This window comes from Dendrobates tinctorius, unplaced genomic scaffold (genome assembly GCF_039654945.1).
Source record: "Dendrobates tinctorius isolate UK_male_01 unplaced genomic scaffold, ASM3965494v1 ptg000079l, whole genome shotgun sequence".
NCBI classification, from domain to species: domain Eukaryota; kingdom Metazoa; phylum Chordata; class Amphibia; order Anura; family Dendrobatidae; genus Dendrobates; species Dendrobates tinctorius.
Window position 1 is genome coordinate 9,419,313 of NW_027361747.1, and position 16,124 is coordinate 9,435,436.

Consider the following 16,124-nt stretch of genomic DNA (forward strand, 5'->3'; position numbering starts at 1 on the left):
TCGATGGCACAGCTGCCTGTGACCAAAGTGACGAGAGGATAATGGAGATTTTGAATCTCTGCGTACACTTTTGGACACTGGACACTTGTAGATTGTGTAAGGCCCACTGATATCTGAGCGCTATGTGACACGCTCGATGGCACAGCTGCCTGTGACCAAAGTGACGAGAGGATAATGGAGATTTTGAATCTCTGCGTACACTTTTGGACACTGGACACTTGTGGATTGTGTGAGGCCCACTGATATCTGAGCGCTATGTGACACGCTCGATGGCACAGCTGCCTGTGACCAAAGTGACGAGAGGATAATGGAGATTTTGAATCTCTGCGTACACTTTTGGACACTGGACACTTGTGGATTGTGTGAGGCCCACTGATATCTGAGCGCTATGTGACACGCTCGATGGCACAGCTGCCTGTGACCAAAGTGACGAGAGGATAATGGAGATTTTGAATCTCTGCGTACACTTTTGGACACTGGACACTTGTGGATTGTGTGAGGCCCACTGATATCTGAGCGCTATGTGACACGCTCGATGGCACAGCTGTGACAAAAGTGACTAGAGGATAAGGGAGATTGGATTGCTTTTAAAAAAGCAGTTTGCGGAGCAGTGGGTAAACAGCAATGCCAGCGTGTCAGGAAGCCTTAAAAGGCAGCCCAACAACCAACACCACTGATACACCACAATATAGCCTCCCCTTGCACTGCACACACAGTGACTTGTGTGTTGTGCAGGCCAAATCGCTAGCAGCAGTAGCAGTTTTTTTGTCTTCTTCCCTGCCTAACGCTCTCCCTACAGAATCAGCAGCAACCTCTCCTTATACTAAGATCGGCAGAAGTAAGATGGCGGTCGGCGTGCATGCCCTTTTATACCCCCTGTGACGCCCACCAAAGCAAGCCAATCACTTGCATGCCCTTCTGAAAGATGGTGGTGACCCGTGCCTAGGTCATCACGTTGCCCACAGTGTCCGTGGATCCTGATTGGCTGAAAAAGAGCGCAAAACAAACTTTTGAAACGCGACTTTGGCGCGTAAGTCGCCGACCTCATGGCCGACCTCATCCTAGGGTCGGGTTTCATTTCATGAAACCCGACTTTGCCAAAAGTCGGCGACTTTTGAATTTTTTCGACCCGTTTCGCTCAACTCTTGTACTATACAGCCTCACACAATCCAAAAGTGTCCAGTGTCCACAAGTGTGTGCAGAAATTCAAAATCTCCGTTATCCTCTAGTGACATTTTTCACACCTGCGACATCGAGCCTGTGACATAGCGCTGTGATATTCAGTGGGCCTCACACAATCCAAAAGTGTCCAGTGTCCACAAGTGTGTGCAGAAATTCAAAATCTCCGTTATCCTCTAGTGACATTTTTCACACCTGCGACATCGAGCCTGTGACATAGCGCTGTGATATTCAGTGGGCCTCACACAATCCAAAAGTATCCAGTGTCCACAAGTGTGTGCAGAAATTCAAAATCTCCCCTGTCCTATAGACACCTTGTACCTTGTTTTACATTACTATATAGTTTGTTGGATTTTTTCTACATTTCTACCAAAAATGAGGAAGGCTGGTGGAAGAGGCCGTGGAATTGGGCGGGGGTTGGCAGCTGGTAATGATGGTGTTGGTGGTGGATCTGATGGTAGTGGCAAAAGCAAAATAGGACTGAATGCAGGAGGTGTTGAGCCTGCGTCATCGTCTGGCTCCACAAGGCCTCGAAGGCTTAGTTTTCTAGGAGTTGGCAAACCGCTTTTAAAGCCAGAGCTTCAGGAAAAAGTTTTAGCTTAGATTGCTGACTCAGCCTCCAACTCTATCGCCTCCTCTTCTGAAGTTGTAAAAAATAAAAGCACTGAGTCGTCATTGGAGGCTCATGTTCATGAACCACACCTTTCCTTGTGTCCTTCATCCCAACCAAAATTGAAGGATGACGCAGGCCATACTACTGATTACTCCATGGAGCTGTTTTCACATACCATGCCTGGATTATCAAGTGAAATGGTGAATTACCCAGGCCAAGATGAATCTGACATGGAGTGCACTGATGCACAGCCACTGATAGATGATTCTGCTGGTACATTCACTCAGAGCACTACATTGTCCTCGCAGTGTACAGAGCCAGATTCTGACCCTGATGAGACTCAGGTGCCCCTTCCCGCACACTATACCACCATACACGGTGACACAGAGGAAGGTGCACATGACATTGAAGAGGAGGTGATGGATGACCCAGTTGTTGACCCAGATTGGCATCCATTGGGGGAAGAGGGTGCTGCTTCCAATAGCTCAGATGAGGAGGAGGAGCAGCCACAGCAGACATCGACATCACAACAGCTGTTATCTGGCAGGCCCGGAGCACTCCAAAGACAGGTTCCAAAAATCAAAAGAGGTGCTGGACAGCTTGTCCAGAGGGTCAAAATATCACAGCGTGCTAGGCCGCAAAATGTCTGCCAAAGTAGGAAGAGTGCAGTATGGCACTTTTTTGAACAAAATCCTTATGATCAGGCCAAGGTTATCTGTAAGAAGTGCGCAAAGACCTTTAGCAGAGGGAAAAATCTGAAAAATTTGAATACCAGTTGCATGTTTAGACATTTAACCAGCATGCACTTGCAAGCGTGGACACAACACCAAACCTCAAGTACCACATGTGCAACTGATCACAAAGAAGGTAGTCAGCAACGCTACATTGTTTCCCCCACTGTAAGCCCACCGGTTAGCACAGCAGCAAATGTTGAGGTGTCGTTGCAAGGCCACAGCAGTCAGGGAATCCCACTGTTATATCAACGAAAGACTGAATCTAGGCCATCAGAAAGAACACCAACTCCATCACCATCATCAACCCTCTCTCAGTCCGCCCTGTCCACCGCTACTTCCACCATATGCAGCTCTCAAGTCCAGCTCACCCTCCCAGACACTATGAGTAGGTCAAGAAAGTACTCAGTCTCTCATCCACGTACACTGGGTTTGAACGCCCACATTGCCAAACTAATCTCGTTAGAGATGATGCCCTATCGGTTGGTGGAAAGTGCAGCTTTCCGCGAACTCATGGCCTATGCAGTACCACGCTATGACCTACCCAGTCACCACTTCTTCTCTCGCAAAGCCATCCCAGCCCTCCACCATCATGTGAAAGACCGCATTGTCCATGCACTCAAGCAGTCAGTGAGTGGAAAGGTGCACCTCACAACTGATGCATGGTCCAGTCGGCATGGCCAGGGCCGTTACGTGTCCATCACTGCGCACTGGGTTAATGTGGTGGATGCAGGGTCCACAGGGGACAGCGGTGGTGGGACAGTGCTGCCTAGCCCACGGTATAGGAAACAGTTGGCTGTAGGCGTTCGACCCTCCTCCTCCTCCTCCAGAAGCGAAAGCTCGTCCACAGAGCGCAGTCGTACGAGCACTCCATCTGCAGCTGCCACTGTTGCACACGAGGTGTCCCCCTATCGAGCAGCTAGTGGAAGGCGTCAGCAGGCTGTCTTGCAGATGATGTGTTTGGGTGACAGACAGACCGCCGAGGTGCTGGCCGAGTACTTTCAGCGACAAACTGAGTCATGGCTGGGCAGTGTACATCTTGAAGCAGGCAAGGTAGTTAGTGATAACGGCCGTAATTTTGTGGCAGCCATAGCCCTTTCAAAACTCAGCCACATACCTTGCTTGGCTCACACCTTGAACCTGGTGGTGCAGTGCTTCCTCAATAATTATCCGGAGTTAACAGCCCTGCTCCAGAAGGTGCGAAGACTGTGCGCGCACATCCGCCGGTCGCCTGTACACTCAAGAAGTGAAGTATTTGTCATTGCACTATACCAATATTTCTCTGCTGTATTGGAGCATCATGAATTGTGGTATGTGTTAAAGGGGCCCACTGACACTCTTTCGCCCGGGGCACACGAAAACCTGGAGCCAGCCCTACCCCCCCACAACTTTAGCCAAATAACCCCCAGTTTTCAATGCGTAACTATTATTATAAAGTAAATTAAGGTTGACAAGCTTATGTAATAAGAATTGATGTCGTTGGCATTGAAATGGGCACTGTAGGTGTGTTTACTGTCCTCCACTCCCTGACGACTTTGCTTCCCCATTGACTTGCATTGGGCTTCGTGTTTCAGTCGGACCTCCGACTTTTCACGATAGTCGGACGATTTCGTTCGACTCGACTTTTGAGAAAGTCGGGTTGCATGAAACCCGACTCGACCCTAAAAAAGGCAAAGTCGCTCATCCCTAGTTACAACTGCTAGTATACTAGTAAGTTGCTGCAGCTGCCCTCCTTATGTTTTTTGGTTTGAGGCACCTTTTTATCTCATTAATGTTTTGTCTTTTATGTATTGTTTTAAATTTTCAAAAATAAGGTGTTCCATTTAATTTTGCATTGAATATAAGCACTTCTTGATCTGTGTGTTGCATACATGCGGCATGATCATTATGGATTCCTACTGTTCTGTAGTCCAGCCCTGCCTTGTGCAGGTCTACAATTTTGTCTCTGGTGTCCTTAAACAGCTATTTCATCTTGGCCATGGTGGAGAGGTTGGAGTGTGAATGTGTAGACAGGTGTCTTTTATACAGTTAAGGCTGGTTTCACACTTGCGTTTTTTTTTGCGGGATTTTAGAGCTAAAAAACGCATGCGATTTTTTTTCCTATACTTTGCATGGGATGCGCTTATGTGCGCATACACATGCGTTTGTATGCGTTTTTCCGCGCATGCGTTTTTTTGCGGTATGCGCTCGGGCGCACAAAATGCATCCTGTTGCATTTTTTGGGCGTCCGAATTGCCTCAAAAAAACGCATGCGCGCGCAATGTGTTTTTTTACAGCAGGACACCCATTATAAGTCTATGGGTGCGCATATGTGCGCATTGGCATGCTTATGTATGTGTTTTTTTGCGCATGCGTTTTTTTTTTTACCATTAGTTTGACAATGGAATTTAGGGGTTTGGGTTAGAGTTAGGGTCAGTTAAGGGGGTTTAGGGTTAGGGTCAGGGTTAGGGTTAGCATGGTTTGGTTAAGGGTTAGGGTTAGGGTCAGGGTTAGGGTCAGGGTTAGGGTTAGTATGGTTTGGTTAAGGGTTAGGGTTAGGGTCAGGGTTATGGTAAGGGTTAGTATGGTTTGGTTAAGGGTTAGGGTTAGGGTTAGGGTCAGGGTTAGGGTTAGGGTTAGTATGGTTTGGTTAAGGGTTAGGGTTAGGGTCAGGGTTAGGGTCAGGGTTAGGGTTAGGGTTAGTATGGTTTGGTTAAGGGTTAGGGTTAGGGTCAGGGTTAGGGTCAGGGTTAGGGTTAGGGTTAGTATGGTTTGGTTAAGGGTTAGGGTTAGGGTCAGGGTTAGGGTCAGGGTTAGGGTTAGGGTTAGTATGGTTTGGTTAAGGGTTAGGGTTAGGGTCAGGGTCAGGATTAGGGTCAGGGTTAGGGTTAGGGTTAGGGTCAGGGTTAGGGTTAGGGTCAGGGTTAGGGTTAGGGTTAGGGTCAGGGTTAGGGTTAGGGTTAGTAAAGTCATGGTTTGGGTTAGTGTGAGGGGCCACCTAATGTCGGGAAAATACGCAAACGCGGTAAAAACGCACTAAAAACGCATACAAATGCATAAAAACGCTGCGTTTTTTTCATGCATGCTCATAAAAATGCTTGAAAAAAACGCAGCATTTGTATGCATTTGTATGCGTTTTTTCAATGCGTTTTTTTTGCGGGAAAAACGCGCTGCAAAAAAAAAGCAAGTGTGAAATTAGCCTAACAAACTCAAACAGGAGCAATTAAAAAAGTGCAAAGTAGGAAGCTTCTTAAAGAAAAACTAACAGGTCTGTGAGAGCCAGAAGTCTTGCTGGTTGATGGATGAACAAATTCTTATTTCATGCAATAAAATGCAATTTACTTATTTAAAAATCATACAATATCAACTTTTAGTTTTTTAATTTTTAGATTCTGTCTATCACAGGTGAAGTGTATCTACGATAAAAATTACAGAGCTCTCCATTCTTTGTATGTGGGAAAACTTACAAAGTTGTCAGTGTATTAAACACTTATTTTCCCCACTGTACTTGTGCAGAGCCGATCCTTGAAGATTCTATCACAAGATTCCGTGATGTCATCACTGGTGATGATCGGTCATTATGACATCGCTGATGATGCGCGGCCATTATGACATCACTGGTGATTCTCAACTATTATGACATCACAGATCACAGTCTCTACTTATAGAATGTACACAGGATCACCGGTGCCATTTTTGGTTCTATAGTGACTGAGAGCATTTGCAATTATTCACTATGGCTGAATTATGTTTGCACGATATTGAGGTGCTAGCACTGTGGGAGATTGTTATCAATAATAATCGCCCTGACATTTTGCTTCTACCACCCGATGGCGTCCTCTGCTTCACTTATCGGCTGATGGTGGAGCTAGTAAAGGATTGCCTGACCAAATGCAGAGAAGAACTGACGGATTTACGTCACAACATCACGTCAGAATATCTGACGGATTTACGTCACAACATCAGGACATTACTACACCAGGTAAGTGGCGGATGCTCCGCACAAATCTACTATATAATAGATAATAATGGTGGATAGAAGCTTCTTCTTTCCTCCAATATAAAACACGACGTGTCCTCAAATACTGTATGGAGTCAGTGTATCTGCAGAGAGGAGCAGATGACACATACAATGGCCTCCTCTCATCTCAGACTTTTCTTTTTTTGCTTCTTTTCTTCTTTATAGGCTGAAAAAAGATCTCAAATTGGAGATTTGGCTTTTATTAAAGACCTGGCCAAAAAAATCCTGCGTGTACTAGGAAGTCCGGTCTGCTCGTCGGAACACCCGGTAAGGAGCCTTCATCTTCTCTATCACACATCCTTGTTTTCTGATCTTCTCCCGATCACCAGATATCAGAAGATCTGGTATCAGATCTTACAAGCCTCCCTGTCAGTCCCCGGCAGCCACAGGAGGTTTTATGGCCGCCTGTTGTGCTGCTCTCTCGTCTGTGAGGACAGTCTGTATTCTGCTGATGTAGTCACAGCTCAGCAGCGGGAGTCTGTATTTTCCCTTCTTTCTCGCTCTATCAGGGTACGTTTCCACTTACCGTAATCCCTGCACTTTGGACGGAGCGGAAACCTCGCTCTGCCCAAAGCCCCGCCCCCTTCTGTACACGTGGTGATTCCGGATGTGCTAACTGAACATATCTGGAATCGCTGCAGCCTATCCATAGAGTAGGCTATTTACCTTGGAGAGACTGAGCGCCTCCACAAGGTAAACAGACATGCTGCGGTCTAAAAAGAAGCGCCACATGTCCGGTTTCGTGTTTGTGTCACCCGCATAACAGGACGCATAGTGGAGACAGGATTTCATAAAAGCCCCTCCACTATGCTGGAATATCTGGCCGCTGCGGATTAAATGCTGTGGCAGGACGCAGCGTTCAATACGCAGCAAATACTGAATGTTTCCGCTACGTGGAAACATGCCCTCAGAGTCTTCCTGCTTGTAATAAGATAATACACGTCATTAAAGAAATGTTGTGTATACCAGTCCCTTATAGTATGTTAATGTGGACTTGTGGAGAGGAGCTGCAGTGTAAAGCAATTCTACCCAATAATGTAATGGATAAAGTACAAGATGTATCCATGGTGTAAAGAATGCAAATAACGCAGCTCTGGGAGATCACGGTGCATAAAATGAAATCTGACACCGAACATGAGATTTTTCAATGTTAACTCATCTTAATCCACATAAGTGAGAGAAGTTTCTGATAAAAGTTCTCATGATGGCGCGTGATTTGTAGGGTTACAATTGGTGCATCTGTAAATCTTGGTTTAGTCCTTTCTGATTATGTAGAGTAATAGGACTACATGGCACGAGACACCTAGTCCTCCACTGATAATCTCCTGCTGATAAAACACTGATTTTATTGAAACAACAGCACACGAATTAAGTAACACATCGCTGGAATCAGGGTCTCTGCTCCTAAATCATGCTGCTCTCAGAATACATAGTTCTCCCCTGTGTGATCTCCCATATTATCCAGCACTTTACAATAATACTGGTATATAGAGGATCTCCCCTTATATTACATCCATGTGAAGTGTTCGGCTTGTATCGTCCCCTACATCAGATCAGTGTAAATCAACTGGGACATAATATAGGAGTTTTTACATCCTGATATGTTTTCCTGCTGATTCTATTTCTTAGTATTATTTCTTATTCTTTTTTAGGACTTGATCAGATCATTGATCCCGGCAGCAGAGCCGCGTATGAGCGACTATGAAACTACCAAACTGATCAGCAGCGGAACTTTTGGGTGAGATTTCTGTTCCTATAATCCCCATTTCTCGGGGTTCCCTATGACAATAATTTACCATTGTGCTCTGCCATTCAGTGTTATCATAGGGAAACGATCAGAGTCCACATCACTGTCCACATATAGATGTCACTATTCTGGTCAGTTATATACAGCTGAGCGGCCAGATCTGTAGCAAATCAGTCTGTAAGGAAAGAGGAAAGGGATGATATAATATAATATGATATAATACATTACACTCACCGCCCCTAGACCTCATCTGTTCTTATGCTGCCGCCTCCACCACAGCTTCCCCGTCCTCCGTACCAGATCTTCGGATTTTTCAGGGCCCCATTATGGAGCTGATAATAGTGATTGGCTGCACACGGTCACATGAGGGGTGACACGATACTGACGCCAATGACATCTGCACCCCCACCCTCCACTATGACCATGTGAGTCCGATCACTGGCCTCAGCAGCAGAAGGGAGAACAACCAAAGACTGGCACAGAGGACGGAGGTCTGCAGTGATGGACGGGCAGGGACGAGGACAAGTGGGTGTAATGTGTTAAATTATATTTTAACTTCTTCCCTCCCCTCCATTTATTGTGCCTTGGTCTGTGGAGAAAGCAAAAAAAAAAAAACATCATGCTACGACAATTGGAGAACTTTCAATTTAGACCAATTTTTATTTATAGTGAATCGTATCTACTGGTCGGTTATAGGGAATCCTCCCAAGATGAATTTCAGTAGATTCTCTCATCTATAATGTGACCTGGGTGAGGGTCCGGCAGACGTGGCATTGTGCAGACCTCCTATAGGTGATCTATATAGAGCTCTTTTATGTATTTCTAGGTGTGGATTTCTAGTGATGGCCGGACTGCTGGTATCAAACATTACTACAAAAGATCATATAATGACTTGTATATACAGACTGTTAATAAGGGTTCATTATAAACCATGGATTCTCCTTCTCTCCAGGGCCGTCTACTTAGTGCGCCATAAGGAATCACAACAGATCTTTGCAATGAAGAAAATCGCCAAGAGCTACTTGACTACTCGTAATAAAGTGGAAAGGGCCTATATCGAGAGAGACATCCTAACATTTGCAGACTGTCCTTTTGTGGTCTCCATGCTCTGCTCCTTCCCAACTAAATATCACCTGTGTATGGTCATGGAGTATGTAGGAGGTAGGACACGTACATTGTATTATATTCCGCCCATGTCTGCTGACATCTTATCACATCTCATATCATTAGGACTTTTCCCTGTGGACGGTTACATCCCCACAGAGTATTTACTATAAGTTTTCTAATGTCAAGAAGCCTATAAAGGCATTGATGTGTGTGATCTCCCTGTATATCCGCCCTGAGCATGTCAGTATCTCCAGCTGTAGACGAGATGTGATGTCACTTTATGTCATTATTTTTATAGATGACATTTCACCATGACGTATCTTTATATATTGTCTCCTGCCCCAATGTTTCCGCTCACTTCTCATTATACATCATGTTGATCTGTTGTATAAACCCCTCAACAGTCATATTTCCTTTCTTCTATAGGTGGAGACTGTAGGACCCTTCTAAGGACCAGGCGTCGTTTATCTGTCCTCTTGGCCCGCCGGTACTTTGCAGAAGCTGTCCTTGCTGTGGAATACCTGCATAGTCACGGTGTGGTGCACAGAGACCTGAAGCCGGAGAAGTAAGTGAATACCTGTAGTATAGCAATTTATCCTTTATTATCTCACGGTCTATGAAGCTAAAATCATCTTCTCTTTCACAGCCTCCTGATAACATCTGCTGGACATATTAAAGTTACCGGCTTTGGACTTTCAAAACTTGGTGTCATGATACCACACACCACCGTCTACAAGGAATCAGCAGAGAACATCTCCAGAGAGTTCAAGGACCATGAGGTCAGCAATACCTACAGGAACTGTGCTTGTTCTGTACAAATCTCATAACTCTATTTTCTCTTCCCTACATTCTTCATTTTTAGAGCTTTTTTACTGATATTTTATCTTCTGTCATTCTGTTTTTATGTGAAGAACTTGTCATAATAATTGTTTCATCAATTCTCATCTCTATCTTCTGTTGGTTTCTAGTTCGTTGGCACCCCGAATTACATAGCCCCTGAAGTCATCCAGAACAAAGGCTATGGAAGACCTGTTGACTGGTGGGCAATGGGCATCATATTATATGAAATGCTCATGGGATATACACCATTTCATGCGGATTCCAAATCTAACCTTTATAAAAATGTGACCACTGGTAAGTAGAATAATCTGATCATTGCTTTGACCTGTTATCTTGGTTTAGTTACTTCCTTTGCTTTATCTTACAGTCCAGTTAAGAGGTTTTATGTTCTGTAATTTTCTATATAACAGGAAATATAAAATGGGATCGTCATTACACTCCTCCTCCCGAAGCTCAGGACCTCATCACTCAGCTGCTCAGAACAAATCCCATGGATAGACTTGGGACAGGTAACACATAATAATATTTCCTTATTACACCAAGGACATATCACTCATGTCCATGAGATTCATCTCTTTTTTATCAGCTTCTCCATTTTTAGTTCTCCGTACTATGATTTTCAGTCTATTTCCTACATGTCTGCTCGGTTACGTAATTAGTTCAGATTAAGATAAACTGTTCAGATATAGTTACATAGTTACAAAGGTTGAAAAAAGACCTGAGTCCATCAAGTTCTTCCTTTCTCCAACAATTGTCCATTTTGTCACTAGATTAACTATAACCTACAATGTTATGTGCATTGAGGAAATCATCCAGCTCTTTTTTAAAAGCTGTCATAGTGTCTGTCATTATTACCTCTTGTGGTCAGGCACTCCATAGTCTAACTGCTCTAACTGTAAAGAACCCTTTCCTATTAACCTACTGGAATCGCCTTTCCTACACCCGTAATGAGAGCCCCCTGGTCCTTAGTTTAAGACAGGCCCAAGTCCTCTGTACTGACCACACATATTTATACATATAAATGAGATCTCCTCTGAGGCGTCTTTTTTCTAAGCAAAACAAGCCCAACTTTTCCAACCTCTCATCATATGGTTGTCTTCCATCCCTTGTAATAATCTAGTTGCCTGATTATAAACTGACTCTAATTTCTGAATATCCCTTCTAAATGTAGAGCCGAAAACTGGATCCCATATTCTAGATGTGGCCTCACAAGTGATTTATAGGTTTAGAATTGGTTCTAGAACAGATCCTGTGGTCCCCACTGCTCCCAGTACAGATTCCTGTGGTCCCACTGCTCCCAGTACAGATGCCTGCGATACCCCACTGCTCCCAGTACAGATCACTGTGGTCCCTACTGCTCTCAGTACAGATCCCTGCCCACTGCTCCCAGTACAGATCCTGCGGTCCCCACTGCTCCCAGTACAGATCCCTGCAGTCCCCACTGTTCCCGGTATAGACCCCTGCGGTTCCCACTGCTCCCAGTACAGATCCCTGCAGTCCCCACTGCTACCAGTACAGATCCCTGCGGTCCCCACTGCTGACTATATCCCATTTACAGAATGTACCATTTATGACGACTTTGTTTCCTGTCATTTTGCCAATTCCTTACCCATCTGCATATAGTTTCCCCCAGTCCCTGCTTATGGAGCTTCAGGATAAGGTTGCTATGTGGAACAGTATCCGTGGAACAGTTAGTTCATTGGTGAACACAGATGAAAAGAGTCTGTTTAATGTCTCACCCTTTTTTGTCCTGTATTATCATCTTACTATTAATGTCTTTTAAGGGACCTATACTATGCTTTTTTTCCTTTTTGGCATTGATAAATTTATAGCATTTTAGGGGATTTATCCTAATGTCACTGGCAATTTGTTTCTCTGTGGATAATGTTGCCAGCATGATTTCTTTTTAACATTTCTTACTTAGATCTTTATACTCCTGAAATGCTATTTCAGTAATCTCGGCTTTCAAGATTTTGAATGCCTTTTGTTTTAGTCTGATTAACCTTTGTAGTGTCTTATTTATGCATAATGGCTTCTTTTTATTCCTGGACTTTTTATTACCAGAGAGTATAAGTTTAATACTGGATTTTCGTCGTATATCCTTAAACATGCCCCATTTATTGTCGGAATCCCCAGTTACCATGAGATGGTCCCAGCCTACTCGATTAAGCGCTTCCCTTTAATTTGTTGGTATGGAGCTCTCTCTGACAATGTCTGCATCACTTTTGTTTTTCTTTATCCAGGAGGAGCATTTGAGATCAAGGATCATGCATTCCTTAGAGATTTAGACTTTGATAACCTTCTAAGTCAAATGCCATTGTACGTTCCTCAGCTTGCATCAGATGTGGACACCAGTTTATTTATCAGTAAGTAGAAAAGACATCATCTAGACTAAGTGTCTGTTTGTCTCGTCTTCCATATTATGCGATAATCAGTTCCCATTAATATTTATGATAAATGGTGACTGTGTTATACTGACAACCTCTAATAACACTTCATTATCTATGTTTTATAGATCATTCTGATATGAAAAAACATCTGGTCTCAGAGGATGAGAAAGGCACAAGTAAGGACTTCCAAAATTTTACATCATCATCTGAAAGACTTTCTAAAGTAAGTGTATGATCAGTAACTTCAAAAGATGTATAAAAAAGACCCATAAAAGTAAACATGAAATAATTTCATATCTTGTTGCTTCTGCATGTAGCTTTATACCACCATTAGCGGGGTGAAGAACGATGAAGATCCCAAGTCACCTCCAGAGTGTGCACCAAAATCCATCACAAACATCTCAGAAATGTGAGTAGATTATGGGTTCACTACTGGGAGCTCCAGGCTGATATATATGCACACCATCAAATATAGGACAGAAATGCCATAATATCAAATGCAACATCCACATGCCCATGATTAGCGGTCATTTTGCTTTTGTCCTTAGTAAGTGCTGGTGATAACAGCCCATGATTGCAGCCAGTCATGCATCTTTAGTGCTGCCCACACTGCAAGAGAGATGTAGTATTAGTAGTATTACCTGTCAGATATTCTTAGTAGCTTAATTCTGCTTTGCTCTATAAAACATAGTTTTGAGCAGAAGACCTTCCCAACTATGACAATCATATATCCTATTAGGCCCTATAGTCGGTGTTCTTATAGTGAAACAACCCCTTTTATACTGCGTTTACTTGTGATTTACATGTTTTTTTCTTCCTAACAGGCAGAAAGATTCTGTCCCTGTATCTGATAGAGACAACGCTATTACCACCTTGCCAACCTTGCCCCCACTATCAGGTATGTCCATGTCTGCAGCACCAACACTGTGAATGTTAACTTCAAAGCTCAAATATTTCCACATGGTTTTCTGTAATAGGTTTCCTATGTTATCCATGTTTTATGGATCCCAATTATGTTGCCCATGGGCCCATACTGTACCTCTATTTCACTAATTTTGTACAGCTTTTTTCATGGGTTCTGTGAGATACGTTGTAGCATCCAATAACCTAAATCATCATAAGGAGACATCATCTCCTATCATAGAATATTGCTCATCAATGATGCACCACATGGGGCACACAGGGCGCTTACTGCTCTATATCAGTGACACATCTAATGCCCCTAAGATGGGATTATGTACATTATATAGGACCTATTCTGCTCTATTATGATATAATACCAGATTATCAGGACTATTGGAGACAGGACTAGAACAATCCTACTATATACAGGAGACAAAGCAGATCCCATTAGGATATGTCATTAATGAGGGTTTTTTTTTTCTTACTTTCTGATCAGAATTTCCAGCTCAGGCGGAAAGAAAAAATACTCCAGTAAATCTGAGTAAAGAAGAAGAAAAATCAGAAAATGGAGAAAAGGGGATAAAGAATCTTGGTAAGTGTGAAAATCAGCTGCATGTTGTTGGATGTCAGTGAGAATCATTCGTGGGGAGCAGATGTCATCTGTCAGTGATGGGATTATCACATATATGATGGCTGACAATGATCCTGCCCTCTGTGTGATAATATTCCTCTGCCCTCCGGCCACAGTGACCGCACAGTAGTATCATGTCATATGTAGTCCCATCACTTACATTATATTTACTTCTCTTCTCATAGGTTCCATCTTCCGCTGGATCTTATCATCCTGCCAGAGCGGATTATCCAGGGCTGCTCAAGCATTTCCTTGTTGTCACTGTTGCTATAGTACATCTACAGAACAGGAAACGTAAGCATCCAGCGCCCTGTGGTCCAGCAGGTCCACCATCACTGCTGGACCTGTTTAGAAGCGGGACTAACTCCTAGCCGCGGTCTACGGACCAAACATTGGGCATGGGCAGGGCCTTGGGGGCAGATCCCAAGTGCGCTCAACCATGTGAAATAGCTTACGCTCCGGAACATTGAGGGATAGCGCTATTGGATAGCTCTACCCGTTCATTTCCTTTAGGAATAGAGCTATCGTATAGCTCTACCCGTGCACTTTCTTCATGGATAGCGCTATCGAATAGCTCTACCCGAACATTATTAACGACCTGTATAGAATGACCTTCACCAGCTATCTGTGGCCTTCTGTTACATCCCTTGCCGGACATGTATCAGCTCTGTCTCCCGGATTCGCAGTATTCATACTGCTCGACTGACTGGGCTCTTACTGGTATCTGACCCCGGCTGTCCTCCTGACTATCATTTAGCTTATTGAGTCTGTTCCCTACATTCTCCCTCACTGAATTCCAGCAGATCCACCATCACTGCTGGACCTGTATAGAAGGACCTTCACCATCTACCTGTGGCCTTCTGACTCTTACATCTAGACCCGGACATGTTTCAGTATCACCTCTATAACCAGGCTCCGCTGTAATCCTACTGCTCACCTGACTGGGCTTTTACTGATCACCTGGTATCTGACCACGGCTGTCCTCCTGACTATGATTTAGCCTATTGATTCTGTTTACTATCTTCTCCCTCCCTGAAGTCCAGCAGATCCACCATCACTGCTGGACCTGTATAGAAGGACCTTCACCATCTACCTGTGACCTTCTGACACTTACATCTAGACCCGGTCATGTTTTGGTATCACCTCTATCACCAGGCTCCGCGGTAATCCTACTGCTCGCCTGACTGGGCTTTTACTGATCACCTGGTATCTGACCCCGGCTGACTCCCTGACTATGATTGTGTCTATTGATTCTGTTCCTAGTTTTACACCTCCTTTATCCTTCTATCCTATTATTAATCAAAATAAAAAATATATATATAAAAAAACTATTACGTTTATTGAAATTTTTTTCACATTTATCATACTTAACAATGCATTTTGTTGTCTGATAAAAATCTGTACATATACAGATACTGGCCGATTCATGCAGCCTTATATGTATATCCTTATTTATTGTAAAGGTGGCTGGACCTTATACTACAAACACTTATTACCTTTGTTGTCCAACATTTTACTTATGAGCTGTAAATGTTCGAGCAGAGTCCTCACCTCCTCTTGTACAGTTAGGCCCATATATATTTGGACAGAGACAACATTTTTCTAATTTTGGTTCTAGACATTACCACAATGAATTTTAAACAAAACAATTCAGATGCAGTTGAAGTTCAGACTTTCAGCTTTCATTTGAGGGTATCCACATTAAATTTGGCTGAAGGGTTTAGGAGTTTCAGATCCTTAACATGTGCCACCCTGTTTTTAAAGGGACCAAAAGTAATTGGACAGATTAAATAATTGTAAATAAAATGTTCATTTCTAGTACTTGGTTGAAAACCCTTTGTTGGTATTGACTGCCTGAAGTCTTGAACTCATGGACATCACCAGACGCTGTGTTTCCTCCTTTTTGATGCTCTGCCAGGTCTTCACTGCGGTGGTTTTCAGTTGCTGTTTGTTTGTGGGCCTCTCTGTCTGAAGTTTAGTCTT